Raw genomic sequence first — 13,738 nt, forward strand, 5'->3', positions numbered from 1 at the left:
CCCGCGGCTAAAGCCGGGAGATTTTAGGCCATCCTGCCGCATCCGTTGCAGCCAAGCACATCGCCGCCGCACCCCCCTCGGCCCCCACTAATGGACTTGATTACAATGATGACGTTGGCGCGCATCCCCACGCAGGTGATTGTGATTATCCCAAGGTAGGAAGCTCTTTGGTCATAGCCAATGGCGGCTTTTCTCCAAGAGAACAAGTTCCGTCAAAGTCGCACTGGCGCAATCAGACGTAAGAAATCAGTCGACGGGAAAATCGGAGATTTTGCTGGAGCGAAACAAGTGAAGATTTGCGGAAACGCAAGAGCAACTTTACGACAATTACACAAAGTCGGAAATCACAACCAAGCAGCGCCCATAATAAAAAAATTACAAATGGCCGGAAGTTTTATATCTCACCGGTATGTCATTTAAAGTTAAACAGAGACATCAAAACATTGGCTTACTATCAACCTGCCTACGGCTACTTATCAATACATATATGTTTATTTACGGTACTTGGATGTTTGGTCGCCGGACGTTTGGTCGCCGGACGTTTGGTCGCCCGGACGTTTGTTCACCGGACGTTTGGTCGCCGGACGTTTGGTCGCCGGACGTTTGACAAAATGACAGAGAGTTTACTGTTGAAACCAGCTCTCAAAATTATATCCATGAGAGAGAGATTAATTATCTAATAATAATTCAAAATTATATTCACCTGGGCGACCAAATGTCCGGCGACCAAACGTCCGGTCACGGTATTTACAGTTCTGAAACAGATAGTCAAGGGTCACAGGGGATGCTGGAGCCTATCCCAACTATGCAAAAGAATGTAGGCTGTATTCAAGCTTCTTGTGCGGGCTATATTGAGGTTTCCCGCTTTAGTAAAACCATCTAGCTTACTGAGAAATGTTTTCATTGTTACTTCAAAAGTGATAATTTTAGTAAAAACTGGAAGTAATATTTCCCAAACAGCAAGAAAGTCATCCATTTTTACAGTTCAATTAAACATCGTCCATAGCTGTCAATATCAATGGGAATGTTTCTTTGCGTGTACTTGCCTTGTGATTGGCTGGCGAGCAGTCCACGATTTTCCCGAAATCTTGGCCCAAGTCAGCTGGGATAAGACTCAAGCTCATCGGCGACCCTAACGAGGAAAAGCGCACATAAATGGACGGCTGACGGAGACACAAACGCGCTGGCGAGAGAGAAAACCACTAGAAAACCCATTTTAAATCCTGCGCAGGCCCGAAATCAAATGGAAGACATCATTAAACGCCAAGCGACCAGCTCGGCAAATAGCCGGCACGCTCTTCCCCAAATATGATCATTTTCACGGCTGTCTCTCTCTCACGCACACCCACACACACACCACATACACACACCCTGGGGTGTAAGGGCCGTGGTAATGATTGGTACATGTCAAAACATAATGAGAGGAAGAAGGCGGCGAACACGGCGACGTCGGGACGGCCGCCAGGAAGCTCCTCCGGCCAGCCAACGCGCCGTGTTGATTTGTCACACGGCGCGTGCTGATTTGTCACGAAAGTTACCGGAACAAAACAAGGCAACAAAGGTTCCCGAGCCGGAGCGCGTGTTCTCGTTACGGCCCGTAATGAAGGGGCCCCCCGTTTTGCGCCGCGCCTCAACTCGACCCGCGCGTGCAAGCCGGGCTGTCAAGTCCAAAAATAATTAGGCATCAAAATGAATTTCCATGTTTTTTTTTTCCTTCCTGCGCGCCTTGTTGGTTTTATTCATGCGCTGGAACTCGGGAGACCGACTAATGCACTTAACATGCTCTCATCATGAATTTTCATGACACCATTACAAGAGCGGGAAAGTGCTGGCGCCCACGCACACACACTAAATGGGGGAAATGGTATATGCACCAGATTTTCATGAGGAAAACATAGTTACATTTTTGCTTCATCTTCAAGTTGTTTACACCAGGGTTTGCCAACAATTGGGGGTGCCGTGAGCCATGGTCAGGTGTAGCGTGGGAAATGATAAGTCATCCATTGTAATATTCCGAGAGAAAAAAATGATATTAACCACTATGAGGTTAAAATAAAAATGTGTCAAATAATAAATCATAAATTGTACTATATTACAAGATTCAAATCGTTATACTGATAGATTAAATTCATTTTTTCTTATTTTCCGGAGGTTTTTTGGCTTGAACTTTTGGCGATGTTTGGGTGTGTCGGTACAAAACTGCTCTTCCCATAATGTAACGATTATCGGGTATTCACTATTACTCACGAATTCACTACTTCGTGATTTTCCGCTATTTATTATTTCTTTGTATTTTTTTATTTGTATTTTTTTAAAAGTTCATAATAATGTGAACTGAAACACGTAAGCAGAAGCCACTCTTGAAAAAGTTATATTAGGGGTGACCCTACATCGCGATTTTTCAATTATGTCTGGTCTACATTAACCGCGATATTCGAGGGATTACTGTAATATTGGGAGTTAAATAAATTGTAATATTACGAGATTTAAGACATTTTCTTGTGTTTATGTTACATTGTTTAGTTTTAATGGCATAAACTTTTGGCCAAGTCAAGCCTTTGTGAGCACGACATTGCTTTGCGTAATATTTGTTTCAAGATTTAAGTAAGATAGAAGAGGGGAGCGAGTCATACAATTTAAAAAAAAGATGAACTACAGCACATTATTTGTTTTTACATCACATTGATACAAAGTGTGATCACCAAGGTAGTCTTTGATAGTGTCACTGAATTGATTTCTTTTGATGGATGGACTGACAGCGCCAGTGTTTGGTGAATGGGTATCAAATCAGGGAACCAGTTGAGTCTTTCAATGTCTACTGTCAGTTTGCACGACTAAAAGAACATTTTGGTCTTCTCCATTTGCACATCGGCGAAACTAGCCGAACTGCGGTTAGCACACTTTTATCCATGTTTAATGAAGCCGTCATCAATTGGAGTAAAAGCACTCAAGCGACAACGAACGTCCTCCCGTTCCACCACGCGCAACAACTTCACGCTTTGTTAACTCAAAGGCCAGCACCTCCTGCGCGCTAAATGCTTTTTCTATTACTGATCCGCTCATGCTCAATTACCCAGATTCCCCCAGGGCTCGGCAAGATAAACACGCATCAGATGGGTCCGATTTATTTCACCGACACGTAGTTGCTTTGCGCGCTTCATAACATACGTTCACTAGATAACATATTTTTGCATGCGAGTCGGGGAACCCGATTTTGCGGATCTACCGAAGCCTCGGGAAAATAGCTATTTATCTATTTTTCCCCGCCAATTTGGAGAAAGCTATCCAACATTAAAGCCATAGAAGAGGGTTATTAGTAAAAACACTTGTTTTGCCAAATAGTAGTAGAGCAAAACATAATCGAAGTAAATCCTGCTAATGGAATTACAAGTATATGTATTAGCTTTGCTGATAATGAACATATTATGAGTACCAGGTAACTCCATATTAACTTTTTGACACATTACTTTTTAGAGTTTTTCCACGGGCATAAAATGGTGTGTTTGTTTTTCCACTTAATCACGATTTCCTGTTTTTCTTTATGGGAAAACGGGCAGTTGTATCTTGGATCATCTGTTTCACATTGCCCTCATCAGCACTCATCCGAATCGGCCTCTCGTCATCCCGCATCCTCTTCCGTCATTATCTTTTGCTTTAAAATAAAAGCCTGCGCGATTGGAAACTGACCACAATTTTTGCAAAAAAAGAAAAAATCAAAGCTAAAGCTCAGCGAGTTTTTTTTTTAAATTATGGTGTTATTTTTATTTCTTGAGAAAAGACGAGCCATCAATATCCATTTGAAGTGTGGCATCTATTGTAGTTAGTTAGTTGTATTATTATGCTTTAAAAAACGATATTCTACTTTCTTCATCTATTCTCAATGATGTGACTCTTAAAAACTAAATAAAAACTCAATGTCCTTATCAGCAGTAGACATCCCATCCATTGGAACTGGAAAGGTGGCAGCGGGTAAAGAAATAAACGTCTAACCCTCCCACTTCGAACAGATTGGACGCCTCGTGTCTTCAATGTCAGCCAATGGGTTACAAGGGAAATGCAAAAATATTCTTCATTACTATCAAGTTCAATGCAAATATATATGTGAGAAAATACAGTATTTGAAATGCATATTTTACTCCTATTCTGAAACCCAATGATCAAGCTTTATCACAACATACGGCTAGAAATGACGATTCCTGAAGCCTAATTCATGCATTCATTCTAGTATGAGCTTCTCAGAAGTTTGTAAGGTCAAGCTCGAAAATGGAGGGGAAGATGTGACTGACAAGGCCACAGCCCTCTATTAAGTGTCTTCCGGTGTGTGTGCCAGCGTCTGTGTGTGTGTGTGTGTTTGTATGTGTGTGTGTGTATGTATGTGTGTGAGCACTCCCTCCATTATGTCACATCAAAACACTTCATTATCTCCTTCCCCCATCTGTTTTTATACCAGCGCTCTACCATCAATCACCATAATAATTCCTTGCTGTGCACACCACGCAACACCTTTCAATGGCCTCTATGCTATCGGTTTGGAAAAAAAAAATACTTATTAGCCGCCATTGACGGAGCGAGACGTCCAAAAGCATTTTGACTGGGGCGTACGCACACATTTTCAATATTCCAATTATTATTAGTTTTTTTTTTTACCCCTATGCTAATAGAGAGGAACCGTTGAGTGACAAGCAACATCTCGTATTAAAGGTAAGCTGAACTCAAGCTTATTGTGCAAGCCATAGTCAATATTTTGATAATTTTGCTGCGGGACAATACAAAAAAAAAACAGGTCGCCATAGTTTGAACACCGATCGTTTGTGTTCGGCGTTCGGTAATGAGCCACTTCCTTTTTTGTGTAGTGCACCATCTGTTGCTATGTTGCTACTACAAAAAAAGGTTAGCTTATTTTCGTCTGCCTTTTTTCTCCTCACACACCGACCGAGTATGAGAGCCATCTCTGGTTGCCAAGGTAACCAAAGATGGCCTCGCCAATAACTTAAATGTCTGCGGTCAGTATTGTCAAATACTGGAAGCAAGTAGCCCACACAGACTTTTTAAAAATTGTGGCACTAACGTCATCGCTCAATGCCAGGCTTCCCAGTACAAACATGGTTTCATATCTATAAATGTCAATGGCACGCAATAGGCTACAAGCAACAGACTAGCAAGCAACTTCATGTTAACCCAAATGCTGAAATTCTACATTTCAAATCTGCTCATTTGCAAGAGTGGGAGAACGGCATTCCCGTGAGAGCCTCGTTTTAAAGCAGAAAAACAAAATATTATCCTTCAAAAGAGTCAGAACGTGGAAAAATACCAAAATATGAACTCTTACAACGTTCAACTTAACTGATGAGGTTGTTGTTGTTTCTTTCCTTAAACTTTTCTTTAAAAAAAAAGTAGAGCATCACTTGACTTGCTGACACTCATCTGCCGCCACTAGACAAGGGGGGCCGTAAATCAACTTCCAGATGGGTCGCCAGATGTGTTGCTGCCACACGTCTTTGACGGGCGGGCTCATCCGAAGCGTTTGACGTCCAAACAACACCTGAAGACGGCTAAAAGATTGGCGTTCATTGGTTGAAGGTGTGTGTCTGCGTGCGGGTAACCATGTAAAAAAAGGGGTGTCCAAACTAGGGACAGCGGCCCACTGCTTCGTTTTTTTTGGACTCCCCCAAGTTCAAGGGTAAAAATTAAGCTAATTCTCTGGATTATTTAGTTAATTCATTCAGTGCTATTGACAGTTTTAGACATCAAATCCATTTAGATTGGAAGATGCCAAATGCCGGGAGAAGAGGCAACGCTTCTGACCAACCATTCCATCCTGGGATAAGATGGAAGAGCTGTCGGCGCTTACCAGCAATGGAGTCGAGGGGCTCTACTCTGCTACTGTTGTCTTCAGCTCCAGACTACTGAGGAACTGTGCGGATAAGCTTGGAAGAGTGACTCTGCATATTCTCTACCTCAGTCACAGTCTGCAGAAGTTCCCCATCTTGTGGAAGACCTCCTGTGTGTGGTTCCAGTTTTTGTCCAACTTTACGTCTTTTGAGTCTGTATCCGTTTTTGCTACCGCAACCAAAATGGCGCCATTCAAGTGGCAGCCGGTGGCGGTAGCTCCGTCCACTCTTGCTCGTTTTGTGTTTTTGCTGCTTTTCTGTCTTAATGATTTGATTTGGTGATTCTTAATGATCCCATTGACTTTGATTTGCTTTGTACTTTGTGCTTTTGCTTTGTTGTTCTGCGGCCTTTGCGACTGTACTGTCTAACTTATAACGATGCCTTTTCTTGCTACTGTCACAATGAAATTTCCCGAATACGGGATGAATAAAGTTATCCAAATCAAACACTGGCATGGAGTGATCATGTTTCACCTCCATTGGCGGCGATAGACGTCCAAACTAATTTGACGGGCAGCGATCGAACCATCACAAGGCTGCAGGCTCAACTCAAGCTTCTTACCAAATGTATTCAAAACTGGGCCGTTTGGATCCCGCCCCCAAGGGAGGATCAAGACTAACGTTTTTGAAAGAGTCGGAGTTGGCAAAAAGTCAGCGGCAACCCTACTGATGACGCGCCGTACTTTTTTTCTGGTGTTAACAATCCTAATTTATTTGACTGGAGCGGCGCTGGGGCGGTGCACGAAAGGGAAGAATGCAAGCGTTTTAAAAGCGCCTAAACGGGTCTGCGAGCGGGCTGTCACGCTCGCTTACGGCCTCCGCCGTCCGTCCAGCCGCCGCCGGCGCAAACTGTTAGCAGCCGTTAGCCGCCCTAAAAGGGAATACTAATGGAAATTGGGAACGAACGAGCGGCATTGAAAGAAAAAGCTCAAAGGCGCCGTCCATTACCTCCGTTTACCTTGGCGTTTATTCAGCGGCGGCTGACAGCGGTAAACAACTGCGAAAACGTCGAAACGCACCAGCGAAAGCGATGGTGACGACCGCTCCCCAAAAAACCCACGCACATTTTTGGGTCGAGGAGGCTATTTAAAGTGACGCTCGGCTGGGTTATAAACGACAGCCGTTCTGACGGAGCGCCGCGTGGCTTTTTCGCGGGAGTTACGCTGATGGATGTGTACAGCCAGTCAATCATAAACACCTCTCATCCGCTAATCAGGAGGCAGCGTTAGGCCGGGGATGCCTGCGAGCGCCACCGCCGCGCTGACAAATCTAATGAGCGACAAATAACGGGAAGAAAAACAACAACGCTCACAAGTGGAAATGAGACTTTCCACACGAGCCCGAACCAAAGTTCTCCCGAGTTTTTCCCCCTTTTTTCCCCCAACTGTGTCCATTTCCATAAACGCTGTCGGCTGTCTCACCTCCACCAGGAACGCCACCCGGCTAAATGCCTCGGCTTCTCGTTTGGCTCACTTTCCCTCCCGAATGTTCGTTATTAGCATAGCGTCTCGCCTGGGAGAGAGAAGGGGGCAAAAAAAAAATTCATTGACAGCTTGATGTGACGGAGGTCAATTGAAATAACAGGTTTTTTGTGTGTTTAGATTTGAAATGGGACACTCCGGCTATAGGCTTTAATGAGCAGGTTATGCAAAGACGCGACCGGTGCAAATCTGGAATTAGAATCAAGCTCTTCGCACCATTTCCTTTCTGTAAAAAAAAGGTTTTATGGATTAGAATTTTCCCTGGCTCAAACGAATGTCGATTTTTCTGCCAAACTTTTTGGCAGAATAATCAAATCCAATGAAATTCGTGCTTTAGGCAATTGGTGTTTTGGGTCATCAGTGTTGGTGTTGTGGTAATTAAGGTTTGTGTTGTGGCAAGTAAGGTTTATGTTGTGGCAATTAAGGATTGTGTTGTGGCTATTTGGATTCGTGACTGGACATTTCGTCGCCGGACGGTTCGTCCCCGGACGGTTTGTCGAACGGACGCTTCGTCGCCGGACAATTCGTCGAACAGATATATCGTCGACGGACAATTCGTCGCCGGACTCACGAACGATTGTTTTTAAAATAAAAGGCAATAAATAAAATTATTTTATTAAACATTTTATTAAAAAGAAGACAAAGGAAATTCACTGTTTTATTTTCTTAATAAAGAATATGTGAATTTCCTTTGTCTTCTTTAATAGTGGTTAAGGTTAGTGGTTAAGGTTAGGCCAACTGTCTGGCGACGAAGTGTCCGTCGACGAAGTGTCCGTCGACGAAATGTCCGTCGACGAAATGTCCGGGTACCTTTGGATTCATACTTTTTCCTTTACGCAAAACATTCAGACTATGCACTCGGCCCGCAAAGGTCGCCCACCGTAGCACACTTCGGCCCGCCGGAACGCCAAACCACTGACATCATTTTGATATAAATTTGCCTGTGACGGGGGGCCAAATTGACGCAGATGAAAGTGGGGGGAGCTTCCGCAGCGAGGACATCTGGACACAAGAGGGGAACATGCGCGCTGGGCCAAATCCGGAGCCGTGCCAGACCCCTCCCGCTCCCCGCCAAGTATTATGTTAACTTGATTTGTTAATTCGGCGACCCCGTCGGAGGGAAATCTGCCGCTGACACCTGCCTGCCTCGACGGCGCCTTCGTTAAATAAAGCAAGGGGGCCCCTAACAGCATTTGGTGGAAGGCACCATCCATTCTCATTCATTTAGAGGACGGTGATGAAAGCTGACGGCGAGGGGAGGCGACTGGCGACTCCCGGTGACGCCGCCGTGTCGACTTTTTTGTTTTCCGCCGTTTGCAAAAAGTGTCATCGGCTTCCTTCTCGCCAAAGACGGCGACTGATGTATTTTTCAGGCTCCGGAGAGCCTCTTTCTGACAGGTCATGTAAATTTGATCAAGGGCGGCGGCGAAGAGCTTATAAAACAAAATGTCTGTTTGCCTTTTTGGAGCGCGTCTCCGTCCGCTTTGCTCCGCCTCTGCGCGTCAAGGCCGGTCAAGGAGCGTCTCCTACATCCGCTGCCGGCGTGAATAATGGAAGGGGGGGGCGCCCGGGTTGTGGCGGCTCTCGGCCCCGAACGGCGCGCGTTTGCGATGATTCAATTGGCCCGCTGAGCATATGCTCCCCTCTGCATCATAAAGCTCAATTACACGTCTTCTAATGCGATTTGAGGGCACTGCAAGCACATGTTTGACTCAAGTCACTGCTCTCTTGACTTCAATCCATCAGATCACGAGAGGAGTTTATGACATTTTTGGTATTCTCTAGTCTTTTTGGAACTTGAAATGTGTGTCTTTGCCACTCGCAGACTCATCTTTGTATTCATAAACTCATACCTGTCAACCTCTGCCGATAACTGCCTTATAAATGATTATGATTCCCCTTACAAACCCCAAAAAAACCTTACAAACACCGTACGACTCGTACGAGTCGTACGGTGTTTGTAAGATTTTTTGGGGGTTTGTAAGGGGAATCATAATCATTTATAAGGCAGTTATCGGCAGAGGTTGACAGGTATGTAAACTGGATGACATGTTAAAAAGCAGCTATTTTTTCCATGATTCATTCATTCATTTGACGACGCGAGGGTCACGGGGGTGCAGGAGCCTATCCTGGCAAAGTATCCGATGGGATTGCTTGCTTTTTGCCAGGGATTTAAAAAAAAGCCCGCTTTGAGACGGCAGCCAAGCGAGCTGGCAAAGTGGCGCGGCCGTGCCAAACGCTTTCTTCCAGGTGCGAAAAGAGGGCGGGCCTCTGGAGTTTGACGGCGGCTGAGCGACGCTCCAGATGTCCATCAATATTTAGCAGTCAACACAGCGCCGGCAGGGGCGGCGACGCGGCAGCTGACGACAGCTGAACTGTTGACTCTGGCTGCAATAAAGTGGGCCACCCCGCCAAAGCGCTACTGCCACATTTTGACAGATTTTCAGTTTTGGCGGCGTTTCCTACAAATGACACCGCTTGCAATTCCCACGCCAATGAGCCACCATTGCGAAAATCGCACAATAACGTGCGAGACTTCCCCAGAAGCTACTTCTTCCGCCGCTTACGAATAAACGATGGTAAAGCCAACCTTTGTTTTATCACGAAAAATTAATTTGACCTTACCTCTTAAGCTCAGAAGGGTCGTGGGGGCGGGGCTCAATCCTATCCCAGCCAACGATGGGTTACAGGCGGGGTACACCCTGAAAAATGAGAAAAACAACCCATCACTCATAGCTATGAACAATTTGGTGCATGCCATTAGCCTAGCATGCATGCTTTTTTTGGAATGTGGGAGGAACCCGGAGAAAACCCACATAGGCAACATGCAAAACTCCACATATTTTTTTTATTATTGCGGCCCTATCTGGTTGACATTAACCGCAATATTCGAGGGATTACTGTAATTTGTTAGGGCACCGTTACTGAGAGCGCTCTTGTTCAATAATAATCTGCCATACTTTATCCTGCATAGCTTTTACCAAAATATTTTAAGTTGCACTCAAAATATATTCTTGGAGTTGGATGTAATTAAAAAGAATCCTGTGTTTTATACTCCAGTGTGACTTATGGATGACTATCTGTATTGTTTTGGATTGGTTGACAGAGTCAGAAAAATATTGTGAATTCAAAGTGATGTTCAGGGTTGAACATTTTAGCTGTAAAATGACATTGCAGCCCCAAAAAATAAATCAATAGTAAAACAGTACAGTAAACAACGACATCTTCATGATGCAGTCTTTCAGTTAGGTTTCTTCCACTTTAACTGCTTCCCACATTGTTAAACATGTTTTTGGGTTAAAATCTGTCCTATCTGTATCATTTTGTTGCTTTGTACCTCTTCAAATTCTTAATAAACACTTTTTAAAAACCTGATCTCAGAAGGAATTCGAGTTGGCTCTGATTTTTCTGCAAGCAGCCGTGGGGAAAAAAAAGTTTAGACACCCCTCATGTATATAAACCTCTATAATCTATTCGGCCTATGTGTGTGCGCGCGTGTTTTCCATGCATTTTGCATGAAATCCAAAGCATAACTGCTTAAATGGCCCCCGATAGGAAAAAAAAGGTCTGCGGTATTGTGGCCAAAGACTCCGCAGGGGGAAAGGCAACAATTGCTCCAAATCAATAGCCTGCAAATAATTCATGGCTGATCACATGGTGTTTTAGCTCCTGATTTGCAGTAGAAATCCCTGTTTTGTTTGGCTCCCAGAGGGCAACATGAAAGAGCGAGTTGGGGAGGCCGGGGGGACGAAGGGGGGGGAGATAAATAATAATCGGAGGACATTGATCATTTTTGGGGCCCAGACAGCTGAACCCAGACGCGCGTCGGTTGCCGTCTATACATTATTTAGACGGATTCCTCGCAAGGGATCGGAATCGCCGGGCCCTCGGGGGACGTGACGATGACCCCCCCGCCCCGACGGGGCGTGAACCCCCACGCGAATGCTCGGTGGCGGCCGCTAACGACGGGGGGAACTCGGGCGACGCGTTAACGACGTCTTCGGAGAGCGACGAGGCGCGTTGGCGGTAAGTGTCTCGCTTTGCCCGCCAGGGAGGCGAGGAGGCTTTTTAATGGAGTGACGCCACAGCGGCTCAACGGCCCGATTATGAGCGAAAAAAAAGTGTGGCGTACTCGAGGCCGCCGCCTTCCAATGACGCGGCACGAGTGAAAGGGAAGAAAAAAGAGGAGAGGACAACGTGACCGTAACATCGAGCGGACGGCGCCATGGGAAGCAAGAGGCGCGCCGTCTTGCATCATAGCAAGATTTTTCGAGGACGCTGATTCGACTGAGGGCTCGCCGCGATGGAAAATAGTTTCTGGTCGTTTCGTATTTTTGAAAAAAAAGATGCCCAATTCAAGAGTATGTTGACTCTTGAATTGGACATCTTTGACTCTCATCAATGTTGGATTTGATCAAATTAGTTTTCACCTGAAAAATGAAGCAGATTCGACACACTGACGAATAAAAAAGTTTTTGACTTCATTTTTTGAATTCCCACTTTAAAGTCTGGCAATGTAAATTTCAGTCAAAAAAATAAACAAACTTTGCAGAACAAAGCTAAAATGTCCAGTGATACCAACAAAGTCAAGAAAATTAGAAGATGATAATACTAAAATAATTCATCACACATCTTAATATATGTATATATGTGTATATGTGTGTATATATATACATATATATCATATATATATACATATACACACACACACATATATATATATACATATGTGTGTGTATGTATGTATGTGTATATATACATATATATATATATGTGTATATGTGTGTGTATGTATATATATATATATATATATATATATATATATATACACATATACATACATATACACACACAAATATACATATATATATATATATATATATATATATATATATATATATATACATACACATATATATACATACACATATACGTGGATACATATATAATAAAATGCTGAAATTGTCTGAAGTTCCCCACATTGAAGTCACTGATCAAGTGACTAGCTCCATCTAGTGTTAAAGCTGAGAAAAGCAATAGAATGTAGGCTGAACTCAAGCTTCTGATACGGGTGCCATATGCAATTCTATGTTCATTGCTTGCTCCGGGCCAATAAAAACTGGCTCACCCCTGCAATGAACTGTACTCCATAGCTCCTATTATAATTGCATTATAAAAATTGAGATACGCCGGCTATCTGGTCATTAACGACGCTCCGAATTAGGATCGAGCCTCGTAGAGTTCCAGTTGCTGGCGTAGACGGCGGTCCGAAAACATGAATTTGTTTGATTCTCCCTGGTAAAAGCCAGCAAAGTCCACTGCTGACACACGCCATGAAATATAGATGCTAATATGTCACATTTGCCGCTATTACTGCCTTTTAATTACATCTGGCCTCCGGACCCCCGCTCGCTCTGTCACGTGACAGGCGTGTTTAATCAGCAGGTCCGGTCGGCTCATCGTCCAAATAAAAGAGGGAGAAAGCCGGCGGCCGCGTTCCTCGCCTCCGATGTTGTTTCGCCGGAAAAATGAAGCCAGCCGCTAATGGCGTAAACGCCGTTAATTAGCGGCAGCGGTTGGCCAAACAGTCGTCTCTGCCTTCCGCTAATAAGAAATCAATTAGCAAATGAATTGGCCATTAAGTGAAGAGCTCGTCTTGGCCGAGGCGTTTTTCTACCATTTTTTTTCCCAATGCGTGTGATGGCGGCTAATTGCGTGTGTCATATGGAGCTGGAAGCTTTCAGCATGCCTAATGAAGCGTCATTAGATCATCACTGGCACTCTTGGAAGATTCTCGGGGAAAAAATCCGCTCGCCAATTATTTTTAATTGCCACGCGCACCGCAAACAAGCGAGCACCTTAAAATGCCGCGTCTTCTACACGACTTCATTTGGAAGCGATCAGGGCGCCGGCAGCCTGCTTTTTTTTTTTTTTTTTTTTAAAGGAACCCGTCAGCTCGCCTGGTCGTGTTCTACATCGGAAATATCGACCCATTGAACGACGTTCCTATTAGATCGTCGCTAAGTGCTGTCTTGTGTTTAGAACAACTATAGCTACTTTGTTGCAATTGTACGACTTCTTTTCTTTTGATATTTCTTCCGTCTCCCAATATTACGGCAAAAGTAGTTTTGTGTTGGAGACGGGGAAACCAAACAACTTCCAGTTTCCGTAAAATTAAATGACATTGATCTCATTATGTTACAATTTTAATGCTAAAATATTGCAAGTGTCAGCCCATGAAATCAAACAACTTCCAAGTTCCGAACTGTAAAATGCAGCAACAAAACGAGTTAATTTGCATAATATTACGACTTTATTTCCGTCATATAGACAATATATGACTTTAATCTCGAAATATTACAACTT

At 44.1% G+C, this 13,738-nt stretch overlaps 1 protein-coding gene across 1 annotated transcript in view; it reads right to left on the minus strand.

The window, feature by feature from the left end:
• ppp2r3b (protein phosphatase 2, regulatory subunit B'', beta) overlaps window positions 1-13,738 on the minus strand; it is a 90,608-nt gene that overhangs the window by 47,856 nt on the left and 29,014 nt on the right. Inside the window, exons 4-5 of the mRNA XM_077616829.1 lie at window positions 9,998-10,074; window positions 1,047-1,132 (exon numbers count right to left, since the gene is read on the minus strand). The gene's annotated coding sequence lies outside the window, so the exon portion shown is untranslated. The remainder of the gene's footprint in view (window positions 1-1,046; window positions 1,133-9,997; window positions 10,075-13,738) is intronic.

This window comes from Stigmatopora argus, chromosome 13 (assembly GCF_051989625.1).
Source record: "Stigmatopora argus isolate UIUO_Sarg chromosome 13, RoL_Sarg_1.0, whole genome shotgun sequence".
NCBI lineage: Eukaryota > Metazoa > Chordata > Actinopteri > Syngnathiformes > Syngnathidae > Stigmatopora > Stigmatopora argus.